The sequence below is a fragment of the Hyperolius riggenbachi genome, chromosome 4 (assembly GCF_040937935.1).
Source record: "Hyperolius riggenbachi isolate aHypRig1 chromosome 4, aHypRig1.pri, whole genome shotgun sequence".
Lineage (NCBI taxonomy): Eukaryota > Metazoa > Chordata > Amphibia > Anura > Hyperoliidae > Hyperolius > Hyperolius riggenbachi.
In genome coordinates, this window is record NC_090649.1 from 410,250,947 (window position 1) to 410,263,646 (window position 12,700).

Sequence of the window (12,700 nt, forward strand, 5' to 3'; positions counted from 1 at the left end):
ATTAGTCTCATATACAATCCAAATATGAGAATGTGTTGGCTCTGTAGGACACTCACCGACTCACACTAATATATGACCTCCAGCCCAGTGAACATTATTAGTAAATCAGGGGTCAGCACTGGAACATGCCTCCTCCCTCTTATAACACAGTACATGCTAATATCTGCAAACACAAATTCCTATTTTATTACCTGCAATGGGAATTAGAAAAACTATGCTTCACAATTTTAGACAAACTTTCATTTTCCCCTGCAGTGTGTGCAAGTCCAGCCAGTTTAGTATTGCTTCTTATCTGATGTAGAGCTGTATAGCTGCACTACTTATCTTTACATTGTATGAAGAGTAACACAGAGCAGTGAATGCTGCTTACATAAGGGAACTCACTGCTTGTTATAATGTGGTCCGAGTTAAAGTTAAACTAAGGACAATTCACAAAACTCACTAAGGACAATTCACAAAACACAAAATCGCCAGAGCTTAAAAAAAAATCGGAAATGCTCATAGTGTGAACAAACCCTAAATCAATATATGGTGGTCATACAATATAAGCTAAGATATAATGCTTTATTGAGATTTACCACTGAATAGACAAGGAATAAAAATCTTTAAAAACCAGGGGCCCGATGGAATTCCCGAACTTGCTAGCATTAAGTCCCAGCGAGTTCTATAATTAGGCATCTGGACCATTTAGTTCCTGAAATAAAACACTCTAGGGTGTTGTTCTTTTCCTCCTATGCAGTTATCACCCGCCAGAGAGGGATGCTTCCCATCAGTCATGGGCAAGAACTTTTCACCTGCCCAGATCTGGAGAAAAAAAGTATCTATTGCCCATGCCCCTCTGGTTTCTTTGGGCATCTGGGAGCCTTCTTTACTTAGGAGACCCCAGATGTCCAACTTGATGAAGGTAGCCATTTTACTCCCTACTTATTTAACCACTTAAAGCGGATCCGAGATGAAAAACTAACTATAACAAGTAACTTGTCTATATATCTTATCTAAAGTTTAGATAGTTTGCACAGCAAATCTAGCTGCAAACAGCTTCAACAGTATATGATGATTTCTTCCTGTGATACAATGAGGGCAGCCATGTTCTGTTTGTTATCATTACACAGGTAATCTGCAACTGAATCTCCACCCCTCAGCCTGTGAAAAATTCACTCCCCCCTCCCCTCTGCCTCTGAAATGTCTGGCTAGTAACCTCCTCTTCCTCCTGTCCAGACTGAGCTCCCATAAGCCCTTGCTACATGGTTCTGAGTGCCTTCGCATTTTGGAGAAGCTGTGGGCGAGGCTTGTTTAGTTTATAGGGAATTAAAGTATTAAAACAAAAAAAAAGTATTGGGCTTGAGGAATGCCCTATAAACTATATGTAAGGAACACAATTATGCAATGAATAAAAGTTCATCTCGGATCCACTTTAAGGACCTAGGCCTTAAACCCCCTTAACGACCAAGCCCTTTTTTGCTGCACTGAGCTGTGCAGGTTTTTCAGCCTCCTGCACAGCCCAGCTAAGGAGCATGGCGATCGGACTCCCCTCCTATTTTTGTCCCTAATAGAGGCTCTTTCTCGCTCCGTCCTCCTCCCTCTCCTTATTCCCTCCCCTCCGCCTACAGAAATGAACAGGACGGCGATCCATCCTGTTCTCCACCTCTCATAGACATCAGCCTATGAGAGGACAATGATCCCTGGCCAATCAGAGGCCAGGGATCGCCGATCTTATACAGCACTGCTGGAGACCGCAACGCTATACGGATGTAAACAAATGGGATTTCTTTCCCCATTCGTTTACTAACAGCCTGTTAGCCACGATCGGCGGCTAGCAGGCTGATCACGGAGTGGAGCTCCGTGAAACGGTAGGGAACTATCGTGCATGCGCGCGGCCGTTCCCTGGGACACCACAGCTCCAGGACTTGACGCCATTTGGCGTTAGGCGGTCCTGGAGCTGCCGCTACGGTCATGCCAATTGGCATGACGCAGTCGTTAGGTAGTTTAAGGACCTCTGTCATGAAAATCTTAAGATTTTAAATATATGTAAACATATACAATTAAGAAACACGTTTCTTCCAGAGTAAAATGAGCCATAAATTACTTTTCTCCTATGTTGCTGTCACTTACAGTAGGTAGTAGAAATCTGACAGAAGCGACAGGTTTTGGACTAGCCCATCTCCTCATACGGGGTTCACAGGGATTTCTTTATTTTCAAAAAGCACTTAGTGAATGGCAGTTTGCTCCGTCCAACTGCCCAAAAAGTGTACGGTGAGCAGTGAGGCTGGCCAGCATCTTTGTATAAATATTCTCAGGGAATGTCTTTATAAAGAATAAAGCCTGTGCTGAGAATCCCCTATGGAGAGATAGGCTAACCCAAAACCTGTTGGTAATGTTAGATTTCAACTACTTACTGTAAATGACAGCAATATAGGAAAGAAGTAATTTGTGGCTCATTTTACTCAGGAAGAAGCATACTTCTTATTTGTAAGCGTTTTAAATTTTAAGATTTTCGCAACAGGTCCTCTTTAATGTAAAAAAAAATTAAAATCTTTCTGCAGGAGTCCATCCATTCCTGCTTTGCTCTCCGCTGGGAAACATGCTGCCCATTTTCTTCTGCTGGCCCTCCAGCTATACTACAGTATTCAGGGAGTCCCAGCAATGCATCTTTAAGCCTCATCCTGATTCTCAGTGGACCACCCAGTGGGCGAATGTGGAGCCCCAGCAGGAGCTATCAAGATGCTTTTGCCTGGGCTCCAGTGAAGAAAAAGAGAAGGATAGTGGCGGCGGAATTCACAGCGGGTCTGACAAGGCAACAGGGAGTGAGAGTGCCATGCAAGTGTGGCATGTTGCAATGAGCATCAAGTAAGTGCTTGGGTGCCTGTTGGCTCTAGCTGTGAACATTTGGCGATGTCAGGTGATAAGGACCTATGTCCTAAAGTTTATGTACCTTGTTGGATGTTATTCATTTGTGGGCTATGACTAAGAATGCACAGTCCGAAACATGTTAGCCATTTTATGCTGTATCTGATTGTCAGAATAAAGTTTTGGATCTTTCTACACCTAGGCCCGGTTCTCTCATGAATTAAGGTGAAACATTTGCATCAGGCGGTAGAGATAACAGAGGCAACATGTTTGTACTGTGTTTAAACTAACAGCATGCAGTCAGAGCAGGAGGAGAAGCAAGAGGAGAGTGAGCGAGGTGAAGAGGTCTTCATTGTGGAAAAGCAGCTTGTTGTGCTGTGTGAGGAGTCTGGCAGTGAGTGAGGAGAGGGGAGGCAGGAGATCAGCAGTGTTTCATTTGACTTGCACAGCAGAAGGGAGGAGGTGGCACTGCTGTCCTGATTTCATTTGAAACACTGGTTAACATGTAAATAAAAGCAAAATGTGATAACTAGCAAATAGTTTAAATCTGACATTTCATTGAAAACAGTTCAAATGCAACATATCACATGTCAAAACTGAGAAATGTTATTGTTTTATGAAAAATACATATGCTCATTTGGAATTTGATGCAAGCAATGTGTCTAAATAAATTTAGCACAAGGGCAACAAAAGACGGAAAAATGATGTAATGTAATGCTAAAAAATTTTTGGGGATGATTTGATCATCTAAGGTACTAAAAGGATTGAGAAAATCCAGAGAAATCTCTCTATGCGAGAAACAAGGCCAAAACCTGATATTGGATAGACGTGATCTTCAGGTCATAAGACAGCACTGTATTAAAATGTCCAACATTCCCATACATTAAGTGCTGTAATGTTGGACACTTATTATTCAGTGTACTTTTTGTTGTTGTTAGATTCTGAATTTAATGCGCTGAATAAGAGACTGGTAAGTTGGCTTAGGAAGTGCCAGGTTGATTTATATTTGTCTTCATGGATTCTGATGTATGGGGTATTGTCAATTACCCCGAAAAGCTTAGAACACTTCGGTCCTTATGTACACGGCCGAAGCTAAGGGAGTGTGAGATAATTTATGATATATGTTTGATTTTAAATAACATTGTGTGATGTAGCAGACGTGCAGCCAAGGCTATTTATAAAAGATATTGTCTAAGTGCATGAGACAGCAGCTTTATTTGAAGTGTGGGTAGTATCAAGTGAATTAGACTTCTGGCTTCCTGTTTCACAAGTTGCACAAGCTAAATTTAAAGGGGCGGCTCTCCTTTTTTGCTTTTGTTAAGAAATATGCTATTGGCCACATGCATTTAAGGACTGTGAACTTTGGACCATAGACCTCTGATGGCTGATTGTGACAGGGTGGGCATTTGATGGACTTTGGGGGTCTATGACTCCCACCTACTGCAAGTTACTGACTCCTGTCTTACACATTTTTTCACTGTGGATCCCACCTTTGCAATAAATAGCAAGAGGTTTTTGCATCATATGAACTGAGTGTGCTGATCTCTGTGGCTCCCCTTCCTTGGGCAGCAGCTCCCCTCCCATACCATGTGCATCCCCCTCTTCTATGCGCCTCCATGTACTGCAGCCCCTCTCTATTTGAACCGCTCGCATAAACATTAGCTTCCCTTTTTCCTGTGTTGTTCTCCATTTGCAGCCTCCTCTTTCTTATGTATCAACCTCTTTTTCATGACCAGGCGCCCCTTTGGGCTACAATCGCCCGAGGCCCGAGCCTTTGTGGCCTTTCCAGAAATGTGGCCCTAAATACACCCTGATCTAGATTAAAAAAAAAAAAGATAGAGGAGAGTAATTTACAAATCTTAAATAAGCTGCATCTCTGTGAGTACCAATTACAAGGCCACATTTCATTACATACTTCAGCATTTCTTAAGTTCTCACAAATATTTGGTTACCATGGAAACTCTATATTTACAAAACTGCCTTGTGTTAGCAGACACCTTCCTTCCAGCAGTGATGACTTGTATTTTATACAAAAGAAGAAGGGACTGCTGAGTGTTGTGTAATGAGAAGGCAAAGTCTTTACTGTTCTGCTTACTCATTTTATTTCAGGCATTATTTCTGACTGTTCATTGTTTATTTGAATAAATCCTAGTGTATTTATATATACAGGATCTTCTAAAAAAATTAGCATATTGTGATAAAGTTCATTATTTTCTGTAATGCACTGATAAACATTAGACTTTCATATATTTTAGATTCAAATACACACAACTGAAGTAGTTCAAGCCTTTTATTGTTTTAACCACTTCAGGACTCAGCCTTTACCCCCCCTTAAGGACCAGCGCTGATTTAGAAGATCTGTGCTGGGTGGGCTCTACAGCCCCCAGCACAGATCAAACAACAGGCAGAGCGACCAGATCGCCCCCCTTTTTTCCCCACTAGGGGGATGATGTGCTAGGGGGGTCTGATCGCTCTTGCCCGCGTGTGGGTGGAGGGGGGGGGACCTCAAAGCCCCCTACACCGCAGGATTCCCCCTCTCCCTCTTCTCCCTCCCTGCCCCGGAGATCGGAGGCTGCACAGGAACGGATCTGTCCTGTGCAGCCTCTAACAGGCTCCTGCCTGTCATGTGACAGCGATCCCCGGCCGCTGATTGGCCATGGATCGCTGATCTAGTACAACGCTGCTACTGTTAGCAGCGTTGTAAAAATGTAAACAAAGCGGATTATTTCCGCTTGTGTTTACATTTAGCCTGCGAGCCGCGATCGGCGGCCCGCAGACTATTCACGGAGCCCCCCGCCGTGAATTGACAGGAAGCAGCCGCTCGCGTGAGCGGCTGTTTCCTGATTAATTAGCCTGCAGCCGGCGACGCAGATGTGTGTCCCTGGTCCTGCAGCTGCCACTTTGCCGACGCGCGTTATGAGTGCGCGGTCGGCAGGTGGTTAATATTGATGATTTTGGCATACAGCTCATGAAAATCCAAATTTCCTATCTCAAAAAATTAACATATTTCATCTGACCAATAAAATAAAAGTGTTTTTAAAACAAAAAAAGTCAACCTTCAAATAAATATGTTCAGTTATGCACTCAATACTTGGTCGGGAATCCTTTTGCAGAAATGACTGCTTCAATGCGGCATGGCATGGAGGCAATCAGCCTGTGGCACTGCTCAGGTGTTATGGAGGCCCAGGATGCTTCGATAGCGGCCTTAAGCTCATCCAGAGTGTTGGGTCTTGCGTCTCTCAACTTTCTCTTTACAATATCCCACAGATTCTCTATGCGGTTCAGGTCAGGAGAGTTGGCAGGCCAATTGAGCACCTTAATACCATGGTCAGTAAACCATTTACCAGTGGTTTTGGCACTGTGAGCAGGTGCCAGGTCGTGCTGAAAAATGAAATCTTCATCTCCATAAAGCATAGGAATTTGGGGTTTTCATGAGCTGTATGCCAAAATCATCAATATTAAAACAACAAAAGGCTTGAACTACTTCAGTTGTGTGTATTTGAATCTAAAATATATGAAAGTCTAATGTTTATCAGTACATTACAGAAAATAATGAACTTTATCACAATATGCTAATTTTTTGAGAAGCTCCTGTATATATAAATATATATATATATATATATATATATATATATATATATATATATATATATATATATATATATATATATATATATATTATATACACACGCACAGTCTGCTGACCTTCTTTATACTGGGAATACACCATGCGTTTTGGAGGCAGATAGATGGTTTGATAGATAATTTCTGACATGTTCGATCTCACTTTCGATCGTTTTTACCGCACAATTTCTGATAGAAGTAAATGGAAATGGATAAGAAAAGATAAGCGAATCGAGCGGGAAATTGACCGCAAATACACATCGCATATTCCCAGCATTAAGTTGCTTTGGAATTAAATGATCCTAAAATAAATAAAGCCAGCTAGCGACAAGCAGATTGTCGCTAGCCTGGGGATCTTTTAAGGGGGTGCAGTGCGGCGTGGGGGGGGGGGGGGGTAGCTGGCAGTACAGTGACCCAGAGGCATGTCACTGTGCACAAGACAGGCCTCTGGGTCCTATTAGGATTATAATATGCCACCTCGGGTTCGCTTTAACTGCTATGGCTGTGTAGCAAGCATGAGAGGTATGATTACCTTTTTTGCAATGGAAGTGCTCACAACAACACTCGCCGCATGATCCGTGATTACTGCTGCATCCATGATAACAATGGTTCCATTTGGCAATGGATGTGAGGTAGCGATAGGTGCCAAGTAACTATGGGTGCCAAGAAGCATTTGTCTGACAGACAGCAGTGGGTACTAAGGCATTTTAGTTACCAAGTAGCCTTAAAGAGAAACTCCGACCAAGAATTGAACTTTATCCCAATCAGTAGCTGATACCCCCTTTTACATGAGAAATCTATTCCTTTTCACAAACAGACCATCAGGGGGCGCTGTATGACTGATATTGTGGTGAAACCCCTCCCACAAGAAGCTCTGAGTACCGAGGTACTTCTGGCAGTTTGCTGTCTGTGAACCCTGTTACATAGTTACATAGTTATTTTGGTTGAAAAAAGACATACGTCCATCGAGTTCAACCAGTACAAAGTACAACTCCAGCCTGCTCTCTCACATATCCCTGTTGATCCAGAGGAAGGCGAAAAAAAACCCACAAGGCATGGTTCAATTAGCCCCAAAAGGGAAAAATTCCTTCCCGACTCCAGATGGCAATCAGATAAAATCCCTGGATCAACATCATTAGGCATAACCTAGTAATTGTAGCCATGGATGTCTTTCAACGCAAGGAAAGCATCTAAGCCCCTTTAAATGCAGGTATAGAGTTTGCCATAACGACTTCCTGTGGCAATGCATTCCACATCTTAATCCTCCATGTGCAGATCATGTCCTCTAGTCCTTTGAGAAGGCCTAGGGACAAAAAGCTCATCCGCCAAGCTATTATATTGCCCTCTGATGTATTTATACATGTTAATTAGATCTCCTCTAAGGCGTCTTTTCTCTAGACTGAATAAACCCAGTTTACCTAACCTTTCTTGGTAAGCGAGACCTTCCATCCCACGTATCAATTTTGTAGCTCGTCTCTGCACCTGCTCTAAAACTGCAATATCTTTTTTGTAATGTGGTGCCCAGAACTGAATTCCATATTCCAGATGTGGCCTTACTAGAGAGTTAAACAGGCAATATTATGCTAGCATCTCGAGTTTTTATTTCCCTTTTAATGCATCCCAAAATTTTGTTTGCTTTAGCTGCAGCGGCTTGGCATTGAGTACGATTATTTAACTTGTTGTCGATGAGTACTCCTAAGTCCTTCTCCAAGTTTGATGTCCCCAACTGTATCCCATTTATTTTGTATGGTGCTAGACCACTGGTACGACCAAAATGCATGACTTTACATTTGTCAACATTGAATTTCATCTGCCATGTATGTGCCCATATAGCCATCCTATCCAGATCCTGTTGCAATATGACACTATCTTCCTGAGAGTTGATGATTCTGCACAATTTTGTATCATCTGCAAAAATAGCAACATTGCTCACTACTGCATCTACTAGGTCATTAATAAATAAATTGAAGAGCACTGGACCCAGTACAGACCCCTGTGGGACCCCACTGCTAACAGTCTCCCATTTTGAGTACGATCCATTGACCACAACTCTTTGTTTTCTGTCCATTAGCCAGTTCCCTATCCATGCACACAAACTCTTCCCCAGTCCTTGCATCCTCAACTTTTGCACCAGACTTCTGTGGGGAACAGTGTGGAAGGCCTTTGCAAAGTCCAAGTATATCACATCTACAGCATTCCCAATATCCATATTAGTATTCACTACCTCATAAAAGCTGAGCATGTTAGTCAAACAGGACCTGTCTTTAGTAAACCCATGTTGATGCTGAGAAATAAGATTATGTTCTACTATGAAGTCATGTATAGTATCTCTTAGTAACCCGTCAAATAGTTTGCATACAACTGATGTTAAGCTTACAGGTCTATAATTTCCTGGATCTGATTTTTTGCCCTTCTTAAATAATGGGAAAACGTGGGCTGTACGCCAATCCACTGGGACTCTGCCAGTTGCAAGAGAGTCACAAAAGATAAGATGAAGGGGTTTAGCTAAAACTGAACTTAATTCCCTTAGGACCCGAGGATGCATGCCATCCGGGCCAGGTGCCTTGTCTATTTTTAATTTATTTAGTGTTGCCTTCACTTCTTCCTGCGTTAAGTATTGAATATTACAGTTAGAAACTCTTCCGCCTGTGTAATTTGCAACAGTGCTGTTTCCTTTGTGAAGACAGAAGCAAAGAAAGCATTTATTAACTCTGCTTTACCTTGGTCATCCACCATTGCATTCCCACCCTCATCCTTTAGGAGTCCTATACAGTCAACCTTTCTTTTTTTAGAGTTGATGTACTTGTAAAACTTTTTTGGGTTAGATTTGATATCCCTAGCGATTTGATTTTCAGCTTCGATCTTTACCAGCCTAATTTCTTTTTTACCATTTTTATTGCACTCCTTATAATTGCTTAGTGCAGCCTCGGTCCCCTCCTGTTTTAGGACCTTATAGGCATTCCTTTTCCTCTTCATTTTATCCCTAACCTTTCTATTCATCCATAGAGGCCTTTTTTATTCCTAGACATTTTGTTTCCATATGGGATATACATACTACAATATTGATTGAGAGTAAGTTTAAAAGCTTGCCATTTCCCTTCAGTGTCCTCCCCTTGTAGTACATTATCCCAGTTCACCAAACTTAGTGCCTGCCTAATTTGATTGAACTTTGCTTTTCTAAAATGCATAGTTTTAGTGGTCCCGCTGCCCCGTTGCCTATCAGTCACCAGATCAAACGTTATCATGTTGTGATCACTATTTCCCAAATGTTCTTGAACCTGCACATTTGATACATTATCTGGTCTATTAGAAATGATCAGATCCAGTAACGCATTCCCCCTAGTTGGTTCCGTTACCATTTGAGTCAAGTAATTGTCCTGTAGTGCTGCCAGAAATCTGCTGCTTTTACCAGAATGGGTAGCCTCAATACCCCAGTCAATGTCTGGAAAGTTGAAGTCGCCCATAATTATGACCTCATTTTTACTTGCAGCTTTTTCAATCTGCTGTAGTAATCGCAGTTCTGCAGCTTTATTAATATGAGGTGGTCTGTAGCATACCCCAATAAGCAATGGGCAACTTTTATTTCCACCATGAATATTTACCCAAACAGACTCCACATCTTCGCAATATTCTTCCATCTCATCGTTGAGGACAGCTGTAAAAGAATTCTTAAAGAGGATCTGTAACCTCAAAAAATCCCCTGGGGGGTACTCACCTCGGGTGGGGGAAGCCTCCAGATCCTAATGAGGCTTCCCACACCGTCCTCTGTCCCACGGGGGTCTCGCTGCAGCCCTCCGTGCAGCCGTGACGTAATATTTACCTTCCTGGCTCCTGCGCAGGCGCTCTGACGGCTGTCGGCTCCGAACTACACGGAAATACCCGATCGCCGTCGGGTCTGCTCTACTGCGCAGGCGCAAGTTTCCGGCGCCTGCGCAGTAGAGCAAACCCGACTGAGATCGGGTATTTCCGTGTAGTTCGGAGAGGAAAGCAGCCACAGCGCCCCCGCTGGAGCCAGCAAAGGTAAATATTGAAATTACAGTCGGGCCTGTCGCCGGCTGTTCAGAGGGCTGCAGCGAGACCCCCGTGGGACAGAGGACGGCGTGGGAAGCCTCATTAGGATCCGGAGGCTTCCCCCACCCGAGGTGAGTACCCCCAGGGGATCTTTTTCATGTTACAGAGTTTCTTTAACAAAGAGAAAAACCCTCCACCTTTTTTCCCTGTTCTATCCCTCCTAAACACATTGTATCCTTTTAAATTAGCTATCCAGTCATGGCTTTCATCCATCCATGTCTCGGTTATTCCCACAATGTCTTAGCGCGCCGCGGCAAAATATGGGCGTGGCTACAACCTGCGGTGCGCTAAGCGCGCCGCAGCAAAAAATATTGGATAGAGCCGCGGCAAAAAAATGGGCGTGGCAATGACCGGATGAGGGCGGAGCTAACTGTAACTTAAAGCGAACCCGGGGTGAGGGTTTATTTCCTTTTAAACAATACTAGTTGCCTGGCGGCCCTGCTGATCTATTTGGCTGCAGTAATAAACTGAATTACACCAGCAACAAGCATGCAGCTAATCTTCTCAGTTCTGACAATATTGTCAGAAACCCCTGACCTGCTGCATGCTTGTTCAGGGTCTATGGTTGAAAGAATAAGAGGCAGAGGACCAGCACGGCAGCCAGGCAACTGGTATTGCTTAAAAGGAGAGAAATATGGCAGCCTCAATATTATTCTCACCTCAGGTTCCCTTGAAAAGTGCAACGCAAAGACAGTGGGCCCAAGTTTTGGTGACCCTTTCCCCAGAAAATTCACATAATTGTGCAGGTTTTCTCAAGAAAATACACATATATGCCCAGAAAATACGTGCAATCATGTCGGCAGATATGCCCAGAAAATACGTGCAATCATGTCGGCAGATATGCCCAGAAAATACGTGCAATCAAGTCGGCAGATATGCCCAGAAAATACGTGCAATCAAGTCGGCAGATATGCCCAGAAAATACGTGCAATCAAGTCGGCAGATATGCCCAGAAAATACGTGCAAACAAGTCGGCAGATATGCCCAGAAAATACATCCAATCAAGTCGGCACATATGCCCAGAAAATACGTGCAAACAAGTCGGCAGATATGCCCAGAAAATACGTGCAATCATGTCGGCAGATATGCCCAGAAAATACATGCAATCATGTCGGCAGATTTGCGAAGAAAATACATGCAATCATGTGGCAGACCTGCCCAGAACATACACCTGCTAATATAAATAAAACAAAAACATTTACTCACCTGCAGCAGCAGACCTCCTGTCCCAGCCTCCATCCGGCGCGCAGCTCCCATGGGTGGTTGGGTGGATAGGTAGCCTAGTGGGTGGGTGAGTGGGTGGGTGGGTTGGTAGCCTGGTGAGTGGGTAGGTAGCCTGGTGGGTAGGTAGCCTGGTGGGTGGGTGGGTAGGTAGCCTGGTGGGTGGGTGGGTAACTAGCCCGGTAGGTAGGTAGGTAGCCCGGTGGGTGGGTAGGTAGGTAGGTAGGTAGGTAGCCTGGTGGGTGGGTGGGTAACTAGCCCGGTAGGTAGCCGGGTGGGTGGGTAGGTAGGTAGCCTGGTGGGTGGGTTGGTAACTAGCCCGGTAGGTAGCCGGGTGGGTGGTTAGGTAGGTAGCCGGGTGGGTGGTTAGGTAGGTAGCCTGGTGGGTGCGTGGGTAGCCGGGTGGGTGGGTAGGTAGCCTGGTGGGTGGGTTGGTAACTAGCTCGGTAGGTAGCCGGGTGGGTGGTTAGGTAGGTAGCCGGGTGGGTGGTTAGGTAGGTAGCTGGGTGGGTAGGTAGGTAGGAAGCCTGGTGGGTGGGTAGCCGGGTGGGTGGGTAGGTAGGTAGCCGGGTGGGTGGTTAGGTAGGTAGCCTGGTGGGTGGGTAGGTAGCCGGGTGGGTAGGTAGGTAGCCGGGTGGGTAGGTAGGTAGCCGGGTGGGTAGGTAGGAAGCCTGGTGGGTAGGTAGGAAGCCTGGTGGGTGGGTAGGTAGGTAGCCTGGTGGGTGGGTAGGTGGGTGGGTTGGTAACTAGCCCGGTAGGTAGCCGGGTGGGTGGTTAGGTAGGTAGCCAGGTGGGTGGTTAGGTAGGTAGCCGGGTGGGTGGTTAGGTAGGTAGCCGGGTGGGTAGGTAGGTAGGTAGCATAGCCGGGTAGGTGGGTAGGTAGCCTGGTGGGTGGGTTGGTAACTAGCCCGGTAGGTAGCCGGGTGGGTGGTTAGGT